Source organism: Pan troglodytes, chromosome 10 (assembly GCF_028858775.2).
Source record: "Pan troglodytes isolate AG18354 chromosome 10, NHGRI_mPanTro3-v2.0_pri, whole genome shotgun sequence".
Classification (NCBI taxonomy): domain Eukaryota; kingdom Metazoa; phylum Chordata; class Mammalia; order Primates; family Hominidae; genus Pan; species Pan troglodytes.
The window spans coordinates 121382569-121409961 of NC_072408.2; the positions used below are offsets into that span (position 1 = coordinate 121382569).

The following is a 27393-nucleotide window of genomic DNA, read 5'->3' on the forward strand; positions in this document are numbered from 1 at the left end:
ATAGCAGCATTATTCACAATAGCCAAAAGTGGAAGGAAGCCAAGTGTTCCCCAGTGGGTAAGTGGATAAACAAGATGTAGTATATCCATACAATGAAATAACATTGAGAGCCCAGGGTGGGTGCCAGTCCTTGAAGGCACACGACAGCAAACCAGACAAAAAGTAACTCTGAGGTGCTTGGAGTGCCAGGTAGCAGGCAAGCAGTGGGCTTTCAGCGTCGTCTTTAAAATATGCAGCTCAGGGAAGTGAGATGTCAAAGCTGTCACCCAAACTGGTCAAACCAGGGTAAGATAAAGTCTTCAGAGCCCTCTATACTTTTGAACCCAGAACTCCAGATGAACTATGCATTGAGAAAGGTGATATCATCTACGTTACTGACATGAATGATGCAAATTGGTGGAAAGGCACCTCCAAAGGCAGGACTGGACTAACTCCAAGCAACTATGTGGCCGAGCAGGCAGAATCCATTGACAATCTATTGCATGAAGTAGCAAAAAGAGGCAACTTGAGTTGGTTGTGAGAGTGTTTGGACAACCGAGTGGGTATTAATGGCTTAGACAAGGCTGGAAGCACTGCCTTAGACTAGGCTTGCCATGGGGATCTCAGAGATACAGTGGAAATGCTATTTACTCAACGGAGTATTTAACTGAGCCAACAGAACAAGTTGGGAGACACAGCTTTGCATGCTGCTGCCTGGAAGGGTTATGCAGATATTGTCCAGTTGCTTCTGGCAAAAGGTGCCAGAACAGACTGAAGAAACAATGAGAAGAAGCTGGCTTTGGGCATGGCTACCAATGCCCATGCGTCTCTTCTGAAAAAGAAACAGGAGACAGATGCAGTTCGAACATTAAGCAATGCTCTTGCTATTCCAAAACTTTTGTCTGCCAGAAGAGGGTTGGTAATCACTTTTTTAAAGTACATATGAACATGGCAGTGTTGCACTGTGTTTGAGTAGAGCAGGTAGAGGAAGGGTTCTCACCCACAGGAAGGGGAACATCACACACTGGGGCCTGTCGTGGGGTGGGGGGAAGGGGAAGGGATAGCATTAGGATATATACCTAATGTAAATGATGAGTTAATGGGTGCAGCACACCAACATGGCACATGTTTACATATGTAACAAACCTGCACATTGTGCACATGTACCCTAGAACTTACAGTATAATAAAAAAAAAAAAAGGAAGGGTTCTCACCTTTGGTTTACCAATAAGTGACTGGTTTCGAACATTAAGGAATGCTCTTGCTATTCCAAAACTTCGTCTGCCAGAAGAGGGTTCGTAATTATTTTCTTAAGTAGATATGAACATGGCAGTGTTGCACTGTGTTTGAGTAGAAGAGGTAAATGAAGGGTCTCACCTTTGGTTTGCCAATGAATGACTGGGTTCTTTACTGTATAAAATGCATTGTTCACCAGAGTAGAACAAGAAGAGATGATTTCTATTTATCAAACTAAAGGAATTTTATAATTTTTTTTCTTTAAAAAAAATCAGGGCTGGGCGCAGTGGCTCATGCCTGTAATCTCAGCACTTTGGGAGGCCGAGGCAGGTGGATCATGAGGTCAGGAGTTCGAGACCAGCCTGACCAACATGGTGAAACCCCATCTCTACTAGAAAATACAAAAATTAGCTGAATGTGGTGGTGCACACCCTGTAATCCCTACTGGGGAGGCAGAGGCAGGAGAATCACTTGAACCCGGGAGGTGGAGGTTGCAGTGAGCCAAGATTGCGCCGTTGCACTCCAGCCTGGGAGACAGAGCAAGACTCCGTCTTGCAAAAAAAAAAAAAAAAAAAAAAAAATCAGGATGGTTTTTTGGTTAAAGTTCTTTATCTCAAGGATTGAGATATTTTGAATGGATTTTTCAAGGGAGGGAAGGCTTACTATAATAATAAACCAAAACACTTAACAGAAAATCATCAGCTATTCTGACAAGAATAAACATTTTAAGAGGCTTTCTAAAAAAAAATGTAATATGATTCAGTGTTAAAAAGGAAGGAAGGAAGGAATTTCTGTCTCTCTCTCTTTTTTTTTTTTTTTTTTTTTTTTTGAGATGGAGTCTTGCTCTGTCACCGAGGCAGTGGCACAATCTCCACTCATTGCAACCTCCACCTCCCAGGTTCGAGCAATTCTCCTGCATCAGCCTCCCAAGTGGCTGGGATTACAGGCACCCACCACCACACCTAGCTAATTTTTTTATTTTTAGTAGAGATGGGGTTTCACCACATTGGCCAGGCTGATCTCGAGCTCCTGACCTCAAGTGATCCACCCGCCTTGGCCTCCCAAAGTGCTGGGATTACAAGCATGAGCCACTGCGCCTGACCAGGAAGGAATTTCTGACACATGCTACAACACAGATGAACCTTGAGAATATTATGCTGAGTGAAATAAGCCAATCACAAAAGGACAAATACTGTACGATTCATAATGAGGTATCTAAAATAGTCAAATTCATGGAAACAGAAAGTGGAATGGTGGTGGCCATTGATTAACGGGTATAGAGTTTCAGTTTTGCAAGATGAAAATATTTTTTTTTCTTCTTTTGAGATGGAGTCTCACTCTGTCACCCAGGCTGGAGTGCAGTGGTGTGATCTCGGCTCACTGCAACCTCCATCTCCTGGGTTCAAGCGATTTTCCTGCCTCAGCCTCCTGAATAGCTAAGACTATAGGCGCCCACCACCATGCTCATCTAATTTTTGTATTTTTAGTAGAGACAGGGTTTCACCATGTTGTCCAGGCTGGTCTTGAACTCCTGACCTCAGGTGATTCACCCGCCTCAGCCTCTGAAAGTGCTGGGATTACAGGTGTCAGCCACCACACCTGGCCAGATAAAAATATTCTGAAGATGGGCTGCACAACAATGTGAATATACTTAACACCACTGCACTGTATGCTTAAAATGGTTAAGATGGTAAATTTTATATTATTTGCATTCTATGACAGTTAAAAATATTTTTTAAAAGGGTGTTGAGTTTTTTATAGTTTTCTAGCCTTCCTTTCATTTTTAATTTCTATGTTTTTAAAGGTCTTGGTGCCTACCCAAGATGACTGTGGGGAATGTTATAAACATACATTGGGCTGGGCACCGTGTCTCACACCTGTAATCCCAGCACTTTGAGAGGCCAAGATGGGTGATTGCTTGAACTCAGGAGTTCAAGATCAGCCTGGGCAACATGGCGAAACCCTGTCTCTATTAAAAATACAAAAACTAGCCAGGCGTGGTGGCACATGCCTGTGATCCCAGCTACTGGGGAGGCTGAGGTGGGAGGATCACCTGAGCTCAGGGTGGTCGAGTCTGCAGTGAGCCAAGATCATGCCACTGCACTCCAACCTGGATGACAAAGCAAGACTCTGTCTCAATAAAAAAATTTCAAAAAATTAATAAATATAGATTAAATATATAAAGCACCCTAGCAAGAAAAAAAAACTATATATAATATAAAACATATATAAACAGAATATATAATAAATATTCTTATATATGTATATATGATATATATCACATACATAAACAAGCACTTACTTATCCATATATTTATAACAGTAAATAATCTAAACAGCACTTCGTTGATGTGTGCTGTCTTTTGTACTGGATTATAAAATCATCAACATTTATTTGATTTGGTTGGAGCTGATCATTCATACAGCTCTTCCTATGAAGAGCCAAATGATGTAACACTAAAAGGGGGCTGTCTAACTGGGAAGAGGCTTTTGAAAGTTTGTCCAGGTCCCATGTCCCCAGTCCTCAATTGTCAACCATCATCCCATCTTCACCTAACCTGTAATAAGTCTAACATTTCAATCTGACTCCTGAGTCTAGGCAGGTAAAGTTATTTACCAGAAAGAAATAGAAATTGTGTAACAGTAATAAGTCTATGTTTGAGTACCAATATTAGAAGTGGTAATATTTCCAATTTGTGTGTATCTTGTTTGCTACATTGAAAAAAAAAGAAACATCTCATATACTAAATTTGTGATTTGTCTTAGACAGAATTCCTCCTGAGTTGGGGATAAAGATTTGAGGGCATTTAATCTATTTGAGAGGTGACCCCTGGAAGCACCACTAGTAGAGCTGGGGATTGAGACAGGTAAGGAAAGAAGCCAACACAAGTTCCATTCATTAAGGAGCAGGGGACCACTGTGGGCAGCTGGGACTCAATTCTCCTCTGCTGGGGATAGGGCCCCAAATCTGGCCATAAACTGGTCCCAAAACTGGCCATAAACAAAATCTCTGCAGCACAGTGACATGTTTGTGATGGCCATGATGCCCACACTGAAGGTTGTGGGTTTACCAGAATGAGGGCAAGCAACACCTGGCCCACCCAGGGCAGAAAACCGCTACAGGCATTCCGGAACCACAAACAATAGCATGAGCGATCTGTGCCTTAAGGACATGTTCCTGCTGCAGATAACTAGCCAGACCCGTCCCTTTATTTCAGCCTGTCCCTTTATTTCCTGTAAGGAATACTTTTAGTTAATCTATAATCTATAGAAACAATGCTTATCACTGGCTTGCTGTCAATAAATATGTGGGTAAATCTCTGTTTGGGGCTCTCAGCTCTGAAGGCTGTGAGACCCCTGATTTCCCACTCCACACTCTATATTTCTGTGTGTGTGTCTTTAATTCCTCTGATGCCACTGGGTTAGGGTCTCCCCGACCGAGTTGGTCTTGGCACTCCTGGAGACTTCTGGGAAACTCTGTAAGTTGATGTCTTGCTGACAAATGAGGAACTGGAGAATTTATCCTTGAACTCCTGCTTGTTACTAATTGAGGGCTGTCCCTGGGATACCATCTCCCAGCCACTTCTAGCCAGCTCCTGACACCGTCCAAGCACACACCTGCAACAGATGAATTCCCAGGCAGAGACAAAGCACCTGTGGGTAAGAACCTATTAGAGATTGTGGTACTGCTGAGTATCTGAGTCACAACTCACTTGGTAAAGCTTAGAACTCATGATTATGAAACTTTAAAATTGCATGATTATAATTTATTGTGCAGCCAATAACCTCCGTGCTTTTTATCCATAATAAGTGGTTGAATATGAAGGAGCCTAACAATGACCCCACAGGCTGTGTAAGAACCTCTGGGGCCCTTTGCAAATAGAGCCTGCTCTAGAATGAAACCAACACAAATTCTCAATAGCCAGGAATTGAGAGAGAGATGGAATTCTGATTATATCACTGGAACTCAATACAACATAGACCAAAATCTTGATCTACCCTTGGGAGCTCCCGTTTGCAGACAAAAATTCTCTGTTTTGGCTTCATTTACTCAACTCAAGCTAGCTAAGTTGAGTAAATACAAAATCATACTGACATTCTGTATTATGGCTTGGGGAAAGGAAACGGCATCTGTATCAAAGTCTCTCAGCTGGTCCAGAGATGAGACTCAGACAAGCCTGGGTAGAGAAGGACACAAGGCTTCTGCTGCAAGCCTTGGCTGACAATGTCACCTAAACTGTTGGGAAATGCCTAGAGGCCTTCAAACAAGGGTCCAGCCATACCATCTGATTTGAATGCACCCTGTGGAAAAGATATTGAACTTTCTTCAAAAATTATAATTCAAATATAAAAAATCATGAATTTACAATAATACAGAAAAAATATCTTTGGTCCTCTTTTGAATTTGCTATGGCAGCAACTCATCCTATGAGACACTAGTAAATAACAAAAAAGAAGTAATGAAGCATTTATCCTGCCTTCTCTGTTCAAATGGTATATTTGTTGTTGTTGTTTATGAGACAGGGTCTTTCTCTGTCACCCTGGGTGGAGTACAGTGGTGCAACCAGAGTTCACAGCAGCCTCGACTTCCTGGGCTCAAGGAATCCTCCCACCTTAGCCTCTGGAGTAGCTGCTACTACAGGTGAATGCCACCACTCCCAGCTCTGTCCAAACTACATTTCATGGTAAATAAATAGGTGAGGAGGGATAGTTCTTCTTTGTATAAGAATTCCATTTCATAGATGCAGAAGATAGATATATAAAATCATTTTGCATCTCCTAATGGAATAACAGAACTAGGCAATAATTAGCAATGACTGATAAAATGATTCAATGAAAATTTGATTGTAAACTTCATAATAGATGAGTCGGACTTTTACCAACCAGACAGTAGGTATTTGGTATTTCTGATGTAATCAACCAGTAATATATAATACCACCTATGAATTACTCTTGTCAAAAAATAAATTAAGCTTGGGACTAGTCAAGTTTCACATTCAAACTTTGGATCCTGATAAATAGACAGGACAAAGGAAACAAGAATGCAACCAACCTAGTCCAGAAGGCGGAAAATTTAGAATAAATGACTTGGCTCCTTATAAATGCATGACATTAAAGAGAGGAAGAGGAAAGAAAATTATTACTGATTAAAAGAGACTTAACTGACATATTAACTAAATACCACATGTGATTATTTTATAGATTCTGACTCAAATAAATAAACCATAGAAAGGCATTTTAGATTAAAAAACATATTTGAGTATTAAATGAGAGCAAAATAGAGGGCAGTTAGAACTCTCATACATGGCTGATAGAAATGCAAAATGGTTGTGGAAGACAGTGTGGCGATTCCTCAAAGATCTAGAACTGAAAACACCATTTGACCCAGCAATGCTGTTACTGGGTATATACCCAAAGGATTATAAATCATTCTGCTCTAAAGACACACACACACATATGTTTATTGCAGCACTATTTGCAATAGCAAAGACTTGGAACCAACCCAAATGCCCATCAATGATAAACTGGATAAAGAAAATGTGGCACATATACACCATGGAATACTATGCAGCCACAAAAAAAGAATGAGTTCATGTCCTTTGCAGGGACATGGATGAAGCTGGAAACCATCATTCTCAGCAAACTAACACAGGAACAGAAAACCAAACACTGTATATTCTCACTCATAAGTAGGAGTTGAACAATAAGAACACATGGACAGGGGAAGGAGAACATCACACACCAGGGCCTGTCGGGTGGTAGAAGGAAAGGGGAGGGAGAGCATTAGGACAAATATCTAATGTATGCAGGTCTTCAAACCTAGATGACGGGTTGATAGGTGCAGGAAACCACCGTGGCACATGTATACCTATGTAACAAACCTGCACGTTCTGCACATGTATCCCAGAACTCAAAGTAAAATTAAAAAAAAAAAAGAAAATGCAAAATGGTTTAGAGACTTTGGAAAACAGTTCGTCAGTTTCCTATAAAGCTAAACATATACCCACCATAAAAACCAGCAACCCCACTCCTGGGTATTTACCAAAAAGAAATGAAAATCAGTGTTTACTCAGAAACCTATATGTGTATGTTTATACTGGCTTTATCTATAATTGCCTAAATTGAAAATATTCAAGTGTCCCTAAACAGATAAATGGGTAAATGATCTGTGGTACAGCCATACAATAAAATGCTACCCAGCAATATAAAGTAACAGACTACTGATAGACTCAATAACATGGATGAATTGCAAAAGCAGTATGCTAAGTAAAGGAAGTCACATTCAAAAGCCTATACGTGGGCCGGGTGCAGTGGTTCACACCTGTAATCCCAGCACCTTGGGAGGCCGAGGCAGGTGGATCACTTGAGCTCAGGAGTTCAAGACCAGCCTGGACAATATAGTGAAACCCCATCTCTACCAAAAATATAAAAATTTGCCAGGCGTGGTGGTATGCGCCTGTGGTTGCAGCTACTCAGGAGACTGAGGCACAAGAATCTCTTGAACCCGGGAGGCAGAGGCTGCAGTGAGCCGAGATCACACAACTGCACTCCAGCCTGGGCAACACAGCAAGACTCCATCTCAAAAACAAAAACATACAAACAAACAAAAACCCTATATGCTTTAAAAACAGACACATAGAACAATGAACAGAAGAGAGAGACAAGAAATAAACCCAAGCAAATACTATCAACTAATTTTCAACAAGGCCACCAAGAAGATACGATGGCAGAAGAATAGTCTCTTCAATAAATAGTATTGGAAAAACAATATCCACATGGAAAAGAATAAAACTTGACCCTTATCTTACAGCATAAACAAAAATCAACTAAAAATTGATTAGTGACCTAAACTTTAAAATCTGAAATTGTAGGCCGGGTACGGTGGCTCATGTCTGTAATCCCAGCACTTTGGGAGACTGAGGCGGGTGGATGGCTTGAGCCCAGGATTTCAAGACCAGTCAGGGCAAAATAGTGAGACCCCCATCTCTGCAAAAATATAAAAAACAGCCTGGTAGGATGGCACATGTTTGTAGTTCCAGCTACTCGGGAAGCTGAGGTGGGAGGATTGCTTGAGCTCAGGTGGTCAAGGCAGCAGTGAGCACTCTAGCCTGGGCAAGAGTGAGACTATCTCAAAAAAAAAGAAAATCTGGCGGGTGCACACGGTAGCTCACACCAACACTTTGGGAGGCCGAGGCAGGTAGATCACTTGAGGTCAGGAGTTCAAGACTAGCCTAGACAACATAGTGAAACCCTATCTCTGCTAAAAATACAAAAATTAGCCAGGCTTGATGGCACATGCTTGTAATTCCAGCTACTCAGGAGGCTGAGGCACAAAAATTAGCCAAGTGTGGTGGTGCGCACCTGTGGTCCCAACTACTCAGGAGGCTGAGGCACAAGAATCACTTGAACCTGAGAGGCAGAGGTTGCAGTGAGCTCAGATCATGACACTGCACTCCAGCCTGGGTGACAGAGTGAGGCTCCATCAAAAAAAAAAAAAAAAAAAAAAAAAAAAACCACCAAAGAAAAAAGAGGGAGAAATGATAAAACACAAATGGCAAAATAATGATTATTGTTGAAGCTAGGTGACTGTTACCTGGGGTTTGTGGTGCTATTCTTTCTACTTTTGTGTATGCTTGAAAATAATCATAATGAAAGACAAAAAGAAATTGAAAAGAAAGATAAAGCGTGAAGGACTCTGTGGTCACTCCACCTGGCTTCACCACTTACCCCCTATGTAGAACTTGGACACATATCTCAGCTTTGTTTCTCACCACTTAGATGTTAGCAATATTTTGACTTACAGGATTTTATGATGACCAACTGAATTAGTATAGGTGAAGTGTTTAGGTAATGAAGAAACTGTATACTCTCAATAAATAGAAGTTATGATTATTAGAAATTGGATTGGCTGGGTGCAATGGCTCATGCCTGTAATGCCAGCACTTTGGGAGGCTGAGACTGGCGGATCACATGGGGCCAGGAGTTCAAGACCAGCCTGGCCAACATGGTAAAATCCCATCTCTGCTAAAAACACAAGAAATAGCCAGGCGTGGTGGCAGGTGCCTGGCTACTTGGGAGGCTGAGGGATGAGAATCACTTGAACCCGGGAGGCAGAGGTTGCAGTGAGCCGAGGTCACACCACTGCACTCCAGCCTGGATGACAGAGCAAGACTCTGTCTCAAAACAAACAAACAAAAAGAACGAAAAGAAAAAAAGAAAGAAATTGGATTGAGGTATGTACAGGCATGTCTGATAGACTTGGGGCAGGGGAGGCAGGCAAAAGCAATCAGATTTTCAAGGGGGCAAAAAAAGTTCCTATGCATGAGAGAGAAGACCAATATTTTTACCAGAAGGCCTGCATTTTGGGAAGGCAGCAGTGGTTAGTCCTGAGTATGACATGAAATGGGTCTCGTATGCCCCCTAACCCAGCCTCTCTCACCTCTAATGCCAGTGAGTCCTGAGGAGAAAGTAGTGTCACAAGTAAAAGGTAAACGTCACTAGTAGTCCATGTCACTCTGCTAGGTGGTAAATATGAAATAATTAAATAGGCCAGACACAGTGGCTCACACCTATAATCCCAACACTTTGGGAGGCCAAGGCGGGAGAATCACTTGAGGCCAGGAGTTTGAGGCCAGCCTGGGCAATATAGTGAGACCCTGTCTGTACAAAAAATTCAAAAATTAGCTGGACATGGTGGTGTAAATGTGTAGTCCCAGATACTTGGGAGACTGAGGTGGGAGGATTTCTTGAGCCCAGGAGGTTGTGACTGCAGTGAACTGTGATCATGCCACTGTACTCCATCCTGGGCAATAGAGCAAGACCCTGTCTGTATTAAAAAAAAAAAAAAGGCCACGTGTGGTGGCTTATGCCTGTAATCCCAGCACGTTGGTAAGCCAAGGTAGGAGGATCACTTGAGCCCAGGAGTTTGAGACTAGCCTGGGCAACATGGCGAGATCCTGTCTCTATTTAAAAAACAAAAACAAAAACAAAAACGTTTTTTAAGAAAAGGAAAAAATAATTAAATGATCAGCATCAAGGGCTGTCTGCCATGAAATACTATCTAAAAGAAGACAAGAAAAGTAGGCATTTCCTTGTGTCTCTACTCACAGTAGGTGGAAAGCATAATAATTGGAGGAATCCCAATGCAAATTAGCTTAGGCAAAAGTAGGAATAATGAGCTCTGTTACTGGAAAGGTTGAAGCAGGAGCTGGCTGCAGACAGTGAATGCAAGTCAACTGATGGCAGGAGGGTCTCTCTCTCTCTCTCTCCCCCTCCCTCCCTCCCTCCCTCCCTCTTTCTCTCTCTCCCCCTCCCTCCTTCCCTCCCTCCCTCTTTCTCTCTCTCTCTTTTGGCTTTGCTCCTCCCTGGAGGCTGCTGGCTTATCCTCATCTTCTTCACATATATGTCTTCCATTGTGGTGGAGGAGAGGCAACTATGAGTGTAGAAAGCTCCAATTCAACATCCTGTCAACACACAACCACAGAGTAAAAGGAAGTCTCCTACCTCTTGGTGTCTGTATAAAATCCCAAGGAATAGTTCTGATTGGTTCTATTGGATCTTGTATCCACTCCCTGGGCCAATCACTGTAGTAGGTGAATAGGTTAGTATGTTGAGTAGGCCTGGGTTCTGGGGACTAGTACTGTGCCTGGTCACCAGTAGAAGCACAGGGAATTGGGGAGGACTACAGGGAAAGGTTTTTAAACAGTTAAAAACAAGAGATAAGTGAATGGTTGGATTGGGAGGCAGCAGATGGAACAGTTAACTCTATGGCCCAAGATGCTCTAGGACATCAGATGGAACAGTTAACTCCATGGCTGAAGCTGCTCTAGGACATTATGTGTGCATTAGGGACACAGTTAAGTGGGCCGAGTGCAATACCATGATATCAGGACAACCATGGATGTTCACTCCAGCAGTGAGCATCAGCAGTGTGGTGGAGGAGTTCAGGGGACATTGAAGCACAGAGGACATCTATGGACAGCAGTTCAGGGAAATGCTGAGGGCAGGATCTAGAACAGAAGGACTTCATAGCTGCATGGATCTATCTGATTATAGTCAGGAAGACCCTATATCCACATAGACTTTTGGAGTGTCTAGAAATAGACCTTGGTGAGTGTAGCAGGCACTATTGCTTCCTTCCATACCCCCAACCACTCACTTTTAGTCACCCAAGTCTGGGGATATGGTTTAGCTCTGTGTCCCCACCCAAATCTCATCTTAAATTGCAATCCCCACATTTTGAGGGAGGGACCTGTAATCTCCATGTGTTGAGGGAGGGAGATGATTGGATCATAGGGGTGGTTCCCCCATGCTGTTCTTGTGATAGTGAGTTCTCACAAGATCTGATGGTTGTATAAGTGTTTGGAAGTTCCTCCATTCTTCTCTCTCCTTCTCCCTTGTGAAGAAGATGCTTGCTTCCCCTTTGCCTTCCACCATGATCGTAAGTTTCCTGAGGCTTCCCAAGCCTTGTGGAACTGTGAGTCAATTAAACCTCTTTCCTTTATAAATTACCCAGTCTCAAATACTATCTTTATTGGCACTGCAGAGAGTGGGGGTGCTGCTATAAAGATAACCTGAAAATGTGGAAGTTACTTTGGAACTGGGTAACAGGCAGAGGTTGAAACAGCTTGGAGGGCTCAGAAGAAGACAGGAAGATGTGGGAAAGTTTGCAACTTCCTAGACACTTGTTGAATGGTTTTGACCAAAATGCTAATAAGGATGTGGACAATGAAGTCCAGGCTGAGCTGGTCTCAGATGGAGATGAGGAACTTGTTGGGAACTGGAGCAAAGGTCACTCTTGCTATTCTTTAGCAAAGAGACTGGCAGCATTTTGCCCCTGCCTTAGAGATCCATGTAACTTTTGAGACAGCCAAGTGTCTAGGCAGATAAAACGGGGTCCCCAGAGAATCTCCGACACACCCATCTGCACAAAAGTATCTGATGTAAACACTTGTTTTGAAGGAACCTGCCCAGGGCCTTGTCTGAACTTCCCCACCTACACACTGGGGGAAGGGGGAGAAGCCTGGTGTCTTCAGTTCCTGTGTGGTGGCCTAGGATTCAATCTGAGAGGTGGATGGCCTGTTAGCAGGACTCTGAGTTTTTTCCTTTCTGCCCAATAAAATCCTGCTCTACCCACCCTTCATTCAGTGTGTCTATGTGCCTAAATTTTCCTGGTTGTGTGATAAGAACTGTTTTTTTTTGTTGTTGTTTGTTTGTTTGTTTGTTTGTTTGAGATGGAGTCTTGCTCTGTCTCCCAGGCTGGAGTGCAGTGGTGCAACCTCAGCTCACTGCAACCTCCACTTCCTGAGTTCAAGCAATTCTCCTGCCTCCACCTCCCTAGTAGCTTGAATTACAGACGTTCAGCTGAACTAAGCAGCAAAATTCTGCAACATTTTGAACTTGAAAGAGATTATCTGAAATTGGAACTTATGTTTAAAAGGGAAGCACAGCATAAAAGTTTGGAAAATTTGAAGCCTGATAATGTGATAGAAAAGAAAAACCCATTTTCTGGGGAGATATTCAAGCCAGCTGTAGAAATTTGCATAAGTAATGAAGAGCCAAATATTAATTGCCAAGACAATGGGGAAAATGTCTCCAGGACATGTCAGAGATCTTGGCAGCAGCCCCTCCCATCACAGGCCTGGAGGCCTAAGAAGAAAAAATGGTTTTACAGGCCAAGTCCAGGGCCCCACAGCTGTGTGCAGCCTCAGGACTTGGTGCCCTGTGTCCCAGACACTTCAGCTTCCAGCTGTGGCTAAAAGGGGCCAAGGTGCAGCTCAGGCCATTGCTGCAGAGGGTGCAAGTCCCAAGCCTTGGCAGCTTCCATGTGGTGTTGGGCCTGCAGGTTCACCAAAGTCCAGAGTTTAGGTTTGGAAACCTCAGCCAAGATTGCTGAGGATGTATAGAAACCACTGGATATCCAGGCAGAGGTGTGCTGCAGGGGTGGAGCCCACATGGAGAACCTCTGCAGGAGCAGTGCAAAGGGGAAATGTGGGACCAGAACCCCCATACAGAGTCCCTACTGGGGCACTGCCTAGTGGAGCTGTGAGAAGAGGGCCAATGTCCTCAAGACCCCAGAATGGTAGATCCAGTGACAGCTTACACCATGCCCCTGAAAAAGCCAGAGACACTCAATGCCAGCCCCTGAAGGAGCTATCCAAGGCTGTGGGATCCCACTCCTTGGATCACTGTGCCCTGATTGTGAGATGTGGAGTCAAAGGGGATTATTTTGGAGCTTTAAAATTTAATGACTGCCCCACTGGATTTTGGACTTGCATGGGGCCTGTAGCCCCTTTGTTTTGGCTAATTTCTCGTATTTGGAACAGGAGTATTTATCCAATGCTTATACCTCCACTGTATCTTGGAAGTAACTAACTTGCTTTTGATCTTACAGGCTCCTAGGCTGAAGGGACTTGCCTTGTCTCAGATGAGATTTTAGACTTGAACTTTTGGGTTAACACTGGAGTGAGTTGAGAATTTGGGGGACTGTTGGGAGGGCATGATTGATTTTGAAATGTGAAAAGACATGAGATTTGGGAGGGGCCAGGAGCAGAATGATATGGATTCGCTCTGTGTTCCCACCCAAATCTCATCTCCCATTGCAATCCCCATGTGTTAAGGGAGGGAGCTGAAATCCCCATGTGTTGAAGGAGAGAGGTGATTGGATCATGAGGTCAGTTTCCCCCATGCTGTTTTTGTGATGGTGAGTTCTCATGAAATTTGGTGGTTCTATACGTGTCTGGAAGTTCCTCCTTCACTCTTCTCTCTCCTGCCACCTTGTGAAGAAGGTGTCTGCTTGCCCTTCGCCTTTTGTCATGATTGTACGTTTCCTGAGGCCTCCCCAGACATGTGGAACTGAGAATCAATTAAACCTCTTTCCTTTATAAATTACCCAGGCTCAGATAGTGTCTTTATAGCCGTGCAAAAGTGGGACAAATACAGCTGCTTAATGCAGCTTATGACGCTCTATGTGAGGGCTATTTTATTAGGAATGCTGGAGAACTCAGCCTGTGCAAAAATCAAGCCTGAATGTGTGGGTAAGACAGGAAATCGAGTGGACTGATGCTTCTGGAAGCAGCCCTCAACCAATGATGGTAGGAAATTAGTGGATAATGCCCCTCCTTTCTCTCTCCCCACGTGGAATGACTCTGAGGCTCATGCTGACACTGCCTTCCAGCATTCCCCAGCAGGATGGAGCCGCAGCTGTTCACAGGGGTAGTTGGTGTGACTATGCACCATTTATTGACCTTCTTCCCTGTCTCACTTTCCCACCTTCCTGCTGGTGTTTCCTAATATCCCCCTCCCAAATAAACTTGGTACATTTGAATCTTTGTCTTAGGATCTGATTTTCAGGGAATCCAGACTGTAAGAGTAACACTGGTAGGGCTAGGAGGGGTTGTGAACATCTGAGCATTTCTGAGGAAGTTTTAGAAAATCAAGTAGGTGAAGTTAAGAAGATTAGGATTGAAAGGAAAGGAAGGAGGAAAGGAGGGAGAAAGGGAAGGACTGATGGAGGGAGAAAAGGAAAAAAAGAAAAAGGAGGGAAGAAAGGAAGGAAGGAACAGTGGGAAGGAAGGAAGGAGAAAAGGGAAGAGGGAAGAAAGGAAGGAAGGAAGAAAGGCAGACGCGGGCATGGTGGCTCACACCTGTAATACCAGCATTTTGGGAGGCCAATGAGGGTGGATCACCTAAGGTCAGGAGTTTGAGACCAGCCTGGCCAACATGGTGAAATCCCATCTCTACTAAAAATACAAAACATTAGCTGGGCGTGGTGGTGCATGCCTGTAATTCCAGCTACCCAGAAGGCTGAGGCAGGAGAATCACTTGAACCAGGAGATGGAAGTTGCAGTGAGCCCAGATCTCACCACTGCACTCCAGCCTGGGCAACAGAGTGAGAATCCATCAAAAAAAAAAAAAAAAAAAAGGAAAGAAATAAAAGCCTAGACAACTGAATAATGAGCCTGCTGTTTAGTGTATAAAAAGCGTATAAAACACACATCACAGATACATGTTGATAAGTGAATGAATTATCAAATAAATGAATAAGTTAAAGCCCCCTCCATTTTAGCTTTGTAAGTAACATAACCCTGTTCTTCTCAGAACATTTTAATACAATTTAATACCAACAATTCAGAAGAGGTGCTAAGTAAAGTTATACCAATTCCTTAACATAAAAGCACTTCTTGGAATTTCATTTTTATCCCCTGCAAAATAGGGATAAGCATCAGTAACAATGATAATACCACCACCTTCCTCAAGAGGACTTCAGAGGCTAAAATGCAATGATGCTTTGCGTAAGAGAAAGAACTCTTCGAACAGGCATTTTTTTTGTTGTTGGTGGTTATTATAACAGAGCTATGTCACTATGATGGTATAAATAACATAATTGCTGTTTTCCAATTGTACTATAATAATGAAACTGTGCCTGCCTGGTACCTACCATATAATAGAGACTCAGTTAATGATGAATGAATAAATAGGTGAAATCTACAGGTGATTCTTATTTCATTCATTTCTCATTAACTCCTTCTCAAGAAATCACCAAACAAGGCCAGGCATGGTGGCTCACATCTGTAATCCCAGCATTTTGGGAGGCCAAGATGGGAGGATTGCTTGAAGCCAGGTGTTTGAGAACAGGCTGGGTAACATAGTGAGACCCAGTCTCTACAAAATATATATATTTTAAATTAGCTGGGTGTAGTGGTGCATACCTGTAGTCCCAGCTATTTGAGAAGCTGAGGCATGAGGATTACCTGAGCCTGGGAGTTGAAGGCTGCAGTGAGCTATGGTTGTACCGCTGCACTCCAGCAAAAAGAAAAGAAAAAAAGAAAAGAAAAGAAAAGGAAAGGAAAGGAAAGGAAAGGAAAGGAGAAGAAGACAAGAAGAAGAAGAAATAAATCACCAAATAGATTGTCTAATTGCCTATTCTATTAGAAATGTTGACACCCATCCACCTTTCTCTTAGATTTCTCCTTTCAAGTATGCGATGTGGCTTGACTCCAGAATTTATGAGACTAAATCCCTGCTTTCACACAAATCTATTATTATGTACTTCACCTGCATGCCCTTTTCTTTTCCTTTCTTTCTTGCCCTTTCTCTTTCTTTCTTTCTCTTTCTTTTTCTTTCTTTCTTTCTTTTCTTTCTTTCTCTCCTTTCTTTCTCTCTCTTTCTTTCTTTTTCTTTCTTTCTTTTTGCTTTGATGGGTTTCTGGGAGATGGTGATTGTCGAATAGTGGTTACTGAGGGTCATGGAGAAAAATATAAGTTTGCAGGCTTTTGGCGGAAGCTTCTGGGCATAGTAATAGGTGAGCCTCATTCTTGGGCAGTGAATGCAGGCAAGTGGATGGCGTAAATGTTTATTTTAAGGGGGCAGTCATTTATTTTTCAGGCAGAAAGTTTATACAGCTTGAGAGAATTATTTGAAAGGAAATGAGAGCCATGGCCTATAGTACTTATGGGCCTGGTCTGCCTTCCTTCTCTCTGCCCAGCTATGAAAATGAGGTTTACCCCTTTCCTGCAGCCCCCACAGCCACCACACACCTCCAGGTCTCACCATGCAGACCTCTGCACAAGGACAGTTGTCTTTGGAAAGAGCTCCACGTTGCAGCCTCAGATGGTCCCCGCTGAAGGATAAACTTAAACAAGCTTTGTGGATGTAATGAAGCTGGCCCTTGAAGCCAGGGAATTTAGCCATGTGGCTGAGAATACAGGCCTTGGCTTCTAAGGCAGAAAACCGAGCCTGGACTTGTCATTCATCCATGATGTGATCCTGGCCTCCCTTTCCCCACTTTTAAATAGGTTGGTAGACTAAATGCTCCCACAAAGTCCCTTCCAGCTCTAATGTGATATTTCAGGAAAGATGTGCGGCATATTTTAACTCACAGCTCTGCCGGCAAAAGTTCCTTGGTGCATCCTGTGCTGCTCCCTGGGCCGTGTTGTCTCTCTAACTCCTTTTCTCAGCTCTTATTCCTTTATTGATTCCTTCAAAATATTCACATTGTAACAGCTGGAACAAGAAAACAAAAGAAACAACATTTTCATTTTACCTTAATTTAGTTGAAAAATTCACACGTTACAGGAAACGGGTGTATACAATTCTAAGTCTCTGACTTATAAATTTGAGTTACCTCATCTGCCTTTTTGGGAAAATATTGCCATTGGTCTAGTAATATTACATTTGAATAAAGCTTTTTGGTTTTGTTTTTTGTATTTGTTGAGATAGAGTCTTGCTCTGTCACCCAGGCTGGAGTGCAATGACATGATCTGGGCTCACTGACACCTCTGTCTCCCAGGTTCAAGCAATTCTTTTGCCCCAGCCTCCCAAGTAGTTGGGACTATGGATGCACGCTACCACACCCAGATAATTTTTGTATTTTTAACAGAGATGGAGTTTCGCCATGTTGACCAGGCTGGTCCTGAACTCCTGACCTCAAGTGATCCACCTACCTCGGCCTCCCAAAGTGCTGGGATTACAGGTGTGAGGCACAGCAATACAATGGGCTCCTGGAATATAGCCCTGAAGAAGACAAAGAACTTTCTAGAGTGGAATTTCTATTCTAATGGAGAAGGCAGACAATACTTAAGTAAACAAGTAAATAATAAGTTAATTTTAGGTCATTGTTAATTTTTTTTTTTTTTTTTTTTTGAGACAGAGAATTGCTCTGTGGCCCAGGCTAGAGTGCAGTGGCATGATCTTGGTTCACTGCAACCTCTGTCTCCCGGGTTCAAGCGATTCTTCTGCCCCAGCCTCCGGAGTAGCTGGGATTACAGACGTGTGCCACAATGCCTGGATAATTTTTGTATTTTTAGTAAAGACGGGGTTTCACCATATTGGCCATGCTGGTCTCGAACTCCTGACCTCATGTGATCCACTTGCCTTGGTCTCCCAAAGTGCTGGGATTACAGGCGTGAGCCACAGTGTCTGGCCCATTGTTAATGTTAGTCCAAGAGGCCGTAGAGCATAGTCATGCTTGACTTTGAATTGTCACTGATGAGCTGTGTGGTCTTAGGAAAGTTACTTAACCTCTCTGTGCTTCAATTTCTTTATCTGTAAAATAGAGATAAGATTATCTGCCTCAGTGTTGTTGAGAGAATTAAAGGAGTTAACATGGAAAGCTCTTAACACAGTGCCTATATAAGCTTTAGCTGCCATCATTATCATCATCCTCACCACCACCACCATCATTATCATCATTATTAATCTGCCACTATTTTCACCAATTCTTCTTTAATTTCTCTCTCTTTTTCCAGGCCTTTAGAGTCAGGTAGCCCCAGACTTGAATCCCATCCATCACCTACTAGGTGTGTGTATTAGTCTGTTCTCAAGCTGCTAATAAAGACACACCTGAGACTGGGTAATTTATAAAGGAAAGAGGTTTGATGGACTCACAGTTCCACGTGGCTGCGGAGGCCTCACAATCACGGTGGAAGATGAAGGAAGAGCAAAAGGGCATCTTACATGGCAGCACGCAAAAAGAGAATAAGAGACAAGTGAAAGGGGAAACCCCTTATAAAACCTTCAGATCTCGTGAGATTTATTCACAACCACGAGAACAGTAAGGGGGAAACTGCCCACAGGATTCAATTACCTCCCACCAGGTCCCTCCCACAACACGTGGGAATTGCAGGAACTACAATTCAAGAAGAGATTTGGGCAGGGACACACAGCCAAACCCTATCAGTGTGTGACTTTCAATAAGTCACATCACCTATCTGATTTTTAGTTTCCTCATATACAGAAAGAGGATGACAATAATAATGATAGTAACGCTTCCTTCTACAGTAGGATATTGTGAAGATTAAATCATAACATGGTTCTGGTGCCTGGTGGAGCCTCATAAACATTCACTTTCTTCCTCTTACTTCACATATTTCTATTTGGGCTTTTTTTTTTTTCTTTTTTTTAAGAGAGGGTCTCACTCTGTCGCCCAGACTGGAGTGCAGCGGCGCGATCTCCGCTAACTGCAACCTCTGCCTCAAGCGAACCTCTAGCTATCCTGCCTCAGCCTCCCAAGCAGCTGGGGTTACAGGCACATGCCACTACTGCCCGGGGCTAATTTTTTTTTTTTTTTTTTTTTTTTGTATTTTTAGTAGAAATGGGGTTTCACCATGTTGGCCAGGCTGGTCTCAAACTCCTGACCTCAAATGGTTCACCTGCCTCGGCTTCCCAAAGTGCTGGGATAACAGGCATGAGCCACCACGCCCGGCCACGTATTTCTATGCACAAAATTTCTTTCCATTTTGATGACTGTGTTTTTTAAATTTGTGATGACTTTTTTTAATAGAACTGGTTTCCTTCCTATGCATTTTACGTCATGAAAAACATTATCCTGAAATGGGGTTGGAGCTTTCCCAACTGCTAAAGGGGTCCATAGCAACCACTGTAAATGTCTTGGGTTTGATCAGCTCAGTACTTTCTGATGGTGTTCATAAGCTTCTTCACCTGTTTGATATTTCTCCAGCCATCAAAATCCTTCATTAAAATTGGCAAAAAGAAAATGTGTTGCTTTTTCTGAATGCTTAGTGTTAATAATATTTATGCAATAAAACCAAACAAACACAAAGAACAGGTAATTTAATAGCCATAAGATAGAAAAAAGAGATTGTGTTGAAATTTTCTGATATAATATTGTGTCACTTCTTTTCTATCAACACTTTTGGTGAAAACAAGAGTTACAAGGTTTTTTTTTTTTTTTAAAGCGTAAAATAGGGGTGGGGTGGCTCATACCTATTGTCCCAGGTACTCAGGAGACTGAGACAAGAGGATCGCTTGAGCCCAGGATTTTGAAGTTTCAATGAGCCACGATCATGCCACTGCACTCCAGGCTGGGTGACAAAATGAGACTATATCTCGAAGAAATAAATAAATATAAAAATAGGAAAGAGAAATGTTCTCATTACATAGAGAATATACTACAAGGATTAACTAATCTTACAATGATAGATTGTCATTAGCACAACAGATGGTTTAAATGGTCTGACTCCATTAGAGGAAAAAAATGTTTTTTGTTGCTGTTGTTGGGACAGTGTCCCTGTCTCTCACCCAGGCTAGAGTGCAGTGGTGTGATCTCAACTCACTGCAACCTCCGCCTCCTGGATTCAAGCAATTCTCCTCCCTCAGCCTCTGGAGTAGCTGAGATTACAGATGTCCGCCACCACACCCGGCTAATTTTTGTATTTTTAGTAGAGACAGGATTTCACCATGCTGGCCAGGCTGATCTCGAACTCCGGACCTTAAGTGATCCCCCATCTCAGCCTCCCAAAGTGCTGGTATTACAGGGGTGAGCAACCGAGCCTGGCCAAACATGTATTCTTAACATGTTATTTTTCTGACAGCCTCTATCTCTGCCTGCTTCTCCCAGATCTGATATTTTTAAAAAATTATAATCTTTTTGGCCTTGTTCACACAAAATCTAAAACATATACCTCATTGACCCATTGCTTAATTTCCCCTCACCTTATTTTTTTAAATTGTTGTAAGACACATTTAATATAAAATTTATCATCTCAACCATTTTAGGTGTATATACAGTTTAGTAGCATTAAATACATTCACACTGCTGTGTCAACACCATCACTGTCCATCCTCAGAACTTCTTTCATCTTATAAAACTCAAACTTTGCACCCATGAAACAATAACCTTTCATCCACTCTCCAACCCATCTCCTAGCAACCAGCACTCTACCTTCTATCTCTACAAGTTTGATGACTCTAGGTCCCACCTATAAGTGGAATCACACAGTATTTGTCTCTCTATGTCTGGCTTATTTCACTCAGCGTAATGTCCTCAAAGTTCATCCATGTGGTAGCACGTGTCAGAATTTCCTTGTTTTCTAAGGCCAAATACTATTTCATTACATGGATACATTGCATTTTGTTTATCCACTCATCTGTTAATGGACACTTGGCTTGCTTGCACCCGTTGGCTACTGTGATATGTGCTGCTATAAACGTGGGTGTGCAAATATATCTTCGAGTCCCTGCTTTCAATTTTTTTGGGTAGACACCCAGCAGTGGAATTGCTGGATCATACGGTCAGTCTATGGATGGTTAATACTGAGTGTCAACTTAATTGGATTAAAGGGTGCAAACTGTTGATCCTGGGTGTGTCTGTGAGGGTTTTGCCAAAGGAGATTAATGTTTGAGTCAGTGGACTGGGAGAGGTAGACCCAACCTCAGTCTAGGTGGGCACCATCTAATCAGCTGCCAGCGGGGCCAGAATAAAAGCAGCCAGAAGAACATGGAGAGATTAGACTAGCTCAGCCTCCGAGCCTACATCTTTCTCCCACGCTGGATGCTTCCTGCCCTTGAACATCGGACTCCAAGTTCTTCAGCTTTGGGATTCGGACTGGCTTCCTTGCTCCTCAGCTTGTTGAAGGTCTGTTGTGACCTTGTGATCGTGTGAGTTAATACTCCTTAATAAACTCCCCTCTATATATACATCTATCCTATTAGTTCTGTCCCTCTAGAGAACCCTGACTAATACAGTCTATGTCTAGCTTTTTGAGGAACTGCCCTACTGTTTTAGCAGCTGCACCATTTTACATTCTCACCAGAGTGCACAAGGGTTCCAATTTCTCCACATTTTTGCCAACATTTATATTTTCTTTTGAGACAGATTCTCACTTTGTCACCCAGGCTGGAGTGAAGTGCTGCAATCACAGCTCATGCAGCAGCCTCAACCTCTGGGGCTCAGGCAATCCTCCCTCCTCAGCCTCCTGAGTGGCTGGGACTACAGGCACCTGCTACCATACCCAACTAATTTTTTTTTGTTATTTGTAGAGATGGGATCTCCCTGGGTTGCCCAGACTGGTCTTGAACTCCTGGCCTCAAACAATCCTCCAGACTCGGCCTCCCAAAGTGCTGGGATCACAGACATAAGCCGCAGCACCCAGCCAACACTTGTGTTTTCTGTTTTGTTTTGTTTTTAATAGTAGCCCTCCTAACTGATGTAAAGTGGTATATCTTTGTGGTTTTGATTTACATTTGCCAGATGATTATTGATGTTGAGCAGGTGTTCATGTGCCATGACTTTCTTTTTTTCCAGTGGATAGCGGCCTCCTTTATTGGATTCAGTATGAGAACAAGGAGACCTGGGTTCAGCTCTATTACTTACCAGGTAGCACATCACTGGGCAGATAACTGCCCCTTCTTTAATCCTGACACCTTTTTGTTTGTTTGTTTGTTTGTTTGTTTGAGATGGAGACTCACTGTTGCCCCAGGCTGGAGTACAGTTGTGCGATCTCAATTCACTGCAACCTTCTTCACCTCCAGGGTTCAAGCAATTCTGCTTCAGCCTCCCGAGTAGCTGGGATTACCGGTGCCTGCCACCACCGCCGACTAATTTTTTGTATTTTTAGTAGAGACAGGGTTTCACCATGCTAACCAGGCTGGTCTTGAACTCCTGACCTCCAGTGATCTGCCCACCTCGGCCTCCCAAACTGCTGGGATTATGGGCATGAGCCACCGTGTCCTGCCTAATCCTGACATATTTTTAAGGGGACAAATCTAGTTTTACTTTTCTGTCTATTTTATATTTGCTTTTATTATTTTAATTACACAGGAAATTCAGCTTTGCTGCAGGAGAAATAGAAAATACAAATAAGCAGTTAGGGGAAAAAAAGGACTCTCATAATCCAACACCCAGAGATAAAACATTATTAACATTTATAAGAATATTAAATATGCTATCTTCTAACCAACCTTTTTACTGAAAATATTACAGCTGTCTTCCTAAGTCAATCATACAGGTAAACAAATTGTTTTTCTGTCAGTATAATATTCTTTACAAACATGCTATAAGGCTTCAACTCAGCCGGGCATGGTGGCTCACACCTGTAATCCCAGCACTTTGGGCAGCTGAGGTGGGGGGGATCACCTGAGGTCAGGAGTTCGAGACCAGCCCAGCCAACATGGGGAAACCCTGTCTACTAAAAATACAAAAATTAGCTGGGCATGGTGGCATGTGCCTGTAATCCCAGCTACCCAGGAGGCTGAAACAGGAGAATCACTGGAACCTGGGAGGCGGAGGTTGCAGTGAGCCAAGATCCTGCCACTGCACTCCAGCTTGGGCGACAGAGTGAGACTCCATCTCAAATAAATAAATAAATAAATAGTTTCAACTCATCCCCATCTCCTGGACATTTCTTTTTGTTTTGTTTTGAGACAGATTCTAGCTCTGTTGCCTAGGCTGGAGTGAAGTGGCACGATATTGACTCACTGCAACTTCTGCCTCCTGGGTTCAAGTGATTCTCCTGCTTCAGCCTCCCGAGTAGCTGGGACTACAGGTGTGTGCCACCACGCCCGGCTAATTTTTGTATTTTTAGTAGAGACATGGTTTCACCATGTTGGCCAGGCTGGTCTCAAGCTTCTGAGCTCAAGTGATCCACCCGCCTCGGCCTCCCAAAGTGCTGGGATTACAGACATGAGCCACTGTGCCCAGTCTATTTAGGTTATTTCCATTCTGCACATTTTAAGTCACTTATGAATAGGGTGACTCCTTTACGCAGTGGTTTCTTTATGCTGTGTCTGAGTGATTCCTGAAGCTTGAACTGAGTGGCAGGGACACAGTGTGGATATTTACATTGAGCGAATGAAGACTTTGGACTCTGGCCCCGCACAGAGCTCCTCACTGTCAGCCTGGAAGTTTGTTTTTTTTTTTTTTTTTTTTTTCCCACACTCTGAGCTCATTCCCATTGTAAAAATGAGAAGTCATCAAGAGGTCACAAGATGACATGAGATGATAATACCTGTAGGGGAATGTTGACTTCTAAAGAAAAGAGAAGGGATCATTATTTACCGATAACCTACCATTTCATGGCATTTCCCAGCACAGTGTAGCACAACTCCAGTTCAATGCCCCCTGATATTTAATATAATAAAGAGTCTCATGGCCCCCAGAGGTTACATCACACAGGAAGAAGACAAACATGAGCATAAACAGGAAGATTTTATACTTCTCACTGAATCTCTCTCACCGTTTCCCTCTTGTCTGCCAGGTACCAGGTGCCAGAAAATCTCCCACCTCCCTTGTCCCAGTAAAAGGATAAAGCATTCAGTGGCCCCTGGTAGCTCTTTTTCAGGTTCTCACAGATCTCAAACACCCTATCCCTTCCCTTCCACCAGAGAACTTGATGCCCCACCCAAAGCACACTCCGACCCACTTCCCACACGGCGGCCAGAATGGGAAATCAGCCTCAACCCACATAGGAATCATGATGAGTGCGGCTGACACTCACCACGTGCTTCATGTACACCAGGCACTGGATGTGCATGTACACAGGCCGTGCACATAACATCCTGTTTGAAGGGCACAAAAATCCCAAGAGGATGGTATTGCTACTCCCGCTTTACAAAAAGAAAAAGGAACAGAGGCTCAGAGAGTCCCAACACACCATGGCTCATCAGCAGGGAGCGAGTTTTTAACCCCAAGTCTGTGAGATCCTGGTGCTCCCAACTAGTATATTTTAGTGCCTCTTTGAACCATGACATTGGCTATGAAGAAAGTGGTAGCATCTCATCACATGTTCTAGAGAGGCTACTGGAACATCTTCTAGACTTTCTAAAGAGAGAGTTAACCTCTTCTTCTAATCAATATATAAGAACCATGTGTCACATTAATAAAGCTAATCATGTAATTGCAGATATATGTATACATACATACACATATATACATATGTATACATGCACTCATATATATACCTATGCACAGTAGATGCATACATATATGCATACATTCGTATATATGAATTTACATACACAATTGCATATAGACAAACACTATATACATGCATATATATAAAGTATAAGGTCAGAAACTACAGTATATATGTATGTATATATATGTAAATGTGTATATATATGAAATCATGTATATACATTCACATATATATGTACATATGAATCAGATCAGAAATTACATTTATTTTTCTTGTTCATGTGTTTCTTCTTCAGTGATATATCCCCACCATTCTGTGAGAATGGTTGGAAATTCTGATCACTTCACACCCAAATTCTGTGGTTTGCTGCAAATTTTTTTCTCAAAATAATACTACTCAAATTTTAAAAATATATTTATTTTTAAAAGAGTTGGGCATATCTGATATAGCTTAGGCTAAGCTAAGTGTTCATGGTTTCTATCCAGTGAAATATGAGTGAACAAGAGTTTGGGGAGATTTAAGGATGGATTCATATGCAGCCATTAGAATATTTCCGGAATACCTACTTACTAGAAGCGGAACTTATAACATATTATGATCATGCTTGTGGAAATTTATGCTGGCTAGCATTTGGGGGACATCACCTGGATCAAGGCCAAGGTCACTCTTGTCTCTAGCACACATGCAGATATGCTTCTCATCACAGTAGATACCTTAATTCAGAATGATCCTACAGAAGCAGACATCCCTACCAGATTGCTATTGCTGTGAATGCAACTCGGAAGGGGACTGGACCACAGGCAGCTGGACTTTACATAAGTTACAACAGGAATTTCTGTCCAATGGATAAGCTTGGCCTTTATGACATACACATCAGAGGAAAGAGTTAGCCAACAGGTAGGAGCTACTGTGAGGCTGATTTCAAATATGTTGCCTTTTTCCTATCTTCAGCCTTTAAGATAGTGCAAATCTTTCTATTTTCTCCCTACCTCCAGCTTTAAGTCCCTTCCAGTGATTGCCAAAATCTGAAGCCCAAAAGTGGCGATAGGAAGAAAGCTTGACCCAAAAGTGTCCTTGGATGTTGTGAATACAATGCTTTCATAATTTTTCTTTGTCACACTGTATCACACACTAGTTCTAGCTTTTATGTCTCATGATCCTCCACCAGAATGTATAAAATTTAAAAAAGACTGTCAGTACTAACAACTGGTAAGGCTGTAGAGCAATAGGACACAATGCTTTTGGGAATGTGAATTGGCAATATCACTTTGGAAAACTGCTTGGCAGTATCTGATAATACTGAACACATGTATGTTCCCATGACCCAGAAATTTCACTCTTAAAGGCATACTCCCCCCAGAATGAGTGCTTATGTGCACCAAAAGACATGCATAAGAATATTTTAAGCAGATTTATTTGCTACAACTCGAAGCTGGGAAACAAAACAAAACAAATGTCCATTGAGAACAGAAAGGATAAATGCGGTATGCTCATGAAATGGAATACTATACAGTCATGAAAAAGAACAAACTGGAGCCACGTGCAATAAGTTAGATTAATTCACAGACATGACTGAAAGAAACCAGACATAAAAGAGAACATAATGTGTGGTCCTATTTGTATGAAGTTCAAAAATAGGCAAAATTATCTATGGCAATAGAAGTCAGAAGAGAAGTCAGAATAGAAGTCAGAATTATTTCCCTTCTTAGGGAGAGAATTTACTGGCAGGACAGGGCGTGATGGCTCACGCCTGTAATCCCAACACTTTAGGAGGTTGAGGTGGGAGGATTTCTTGAGCCCAGGAATTCCAGACCAGCCCTGGCAATATAGGAAGACCTCATCTCTTTTTAAAAAAATTTTTTTAAAATTTAAAAAAAATTTTTTTAAATTTTGGTGCGTGCCTGTCATCCCAGTTACTTGGGAAGCTGAGGTGGAGGATTGCTTTAGTCTAAGAGGTCGAGGCTGCAGTGAGCTATGATGACACCACTGCACTCTAGCCTGGGTGACAGAGCACAAGACCGTGTCTCAAAAAATAAAAATAAAGAAATATGTATGTGTTTACTATGTGACAGGAACTGTTTGTAAATAAAGGACTTTCTAAGAGACAATCAGAATGGGGACACTTTCCAGCCTGGCTCAGCATCTCCAAAATGCAAATGAAGATATTATTCTCCCTCGTGAATTTCAGAGATACCCTCCCTGCTCTCATTCTGGAGAGACCAGTGGGAAAAATTGACCCTTCCTTGGCCCCAGTGTCCTCTGCCCACCGCCTCCTCCCTGAGAGCAGACATCCCAGCACTTCCGCTGGAACCCGACAAGCTGTCTCCCTCTGCCACAGGACCCTCAGCCAGAGAGTCACTGGTCACTCTGTGGAAGGTTAATTGCTGGTCCCACGACAATAATTACACCCACGGCTAGAACATGGAGCAAAGCAACAAATTTCAACATCACAGGGTGGAGAGGGCAGGGAGAATCACAAAGCTGTTGAAACTGAAGTTCTCAATGTTTGCGATTTATGGCT

At 42.6% G+C, this 27393-nt stretch overlaps 1 pseudogene; it reads left to right on the forward strand.

Moving 5' to 3' along the window:
- Positions 1-250: 250 nt before the first annotated feature.
- Positions 251-24445, forward strand: LOC100613866 (osteoclast-stimulating factor 1-like; annotated as a pseudogene).
- Positions 24446-27393: the final 2948 nt, after the last annotated feature.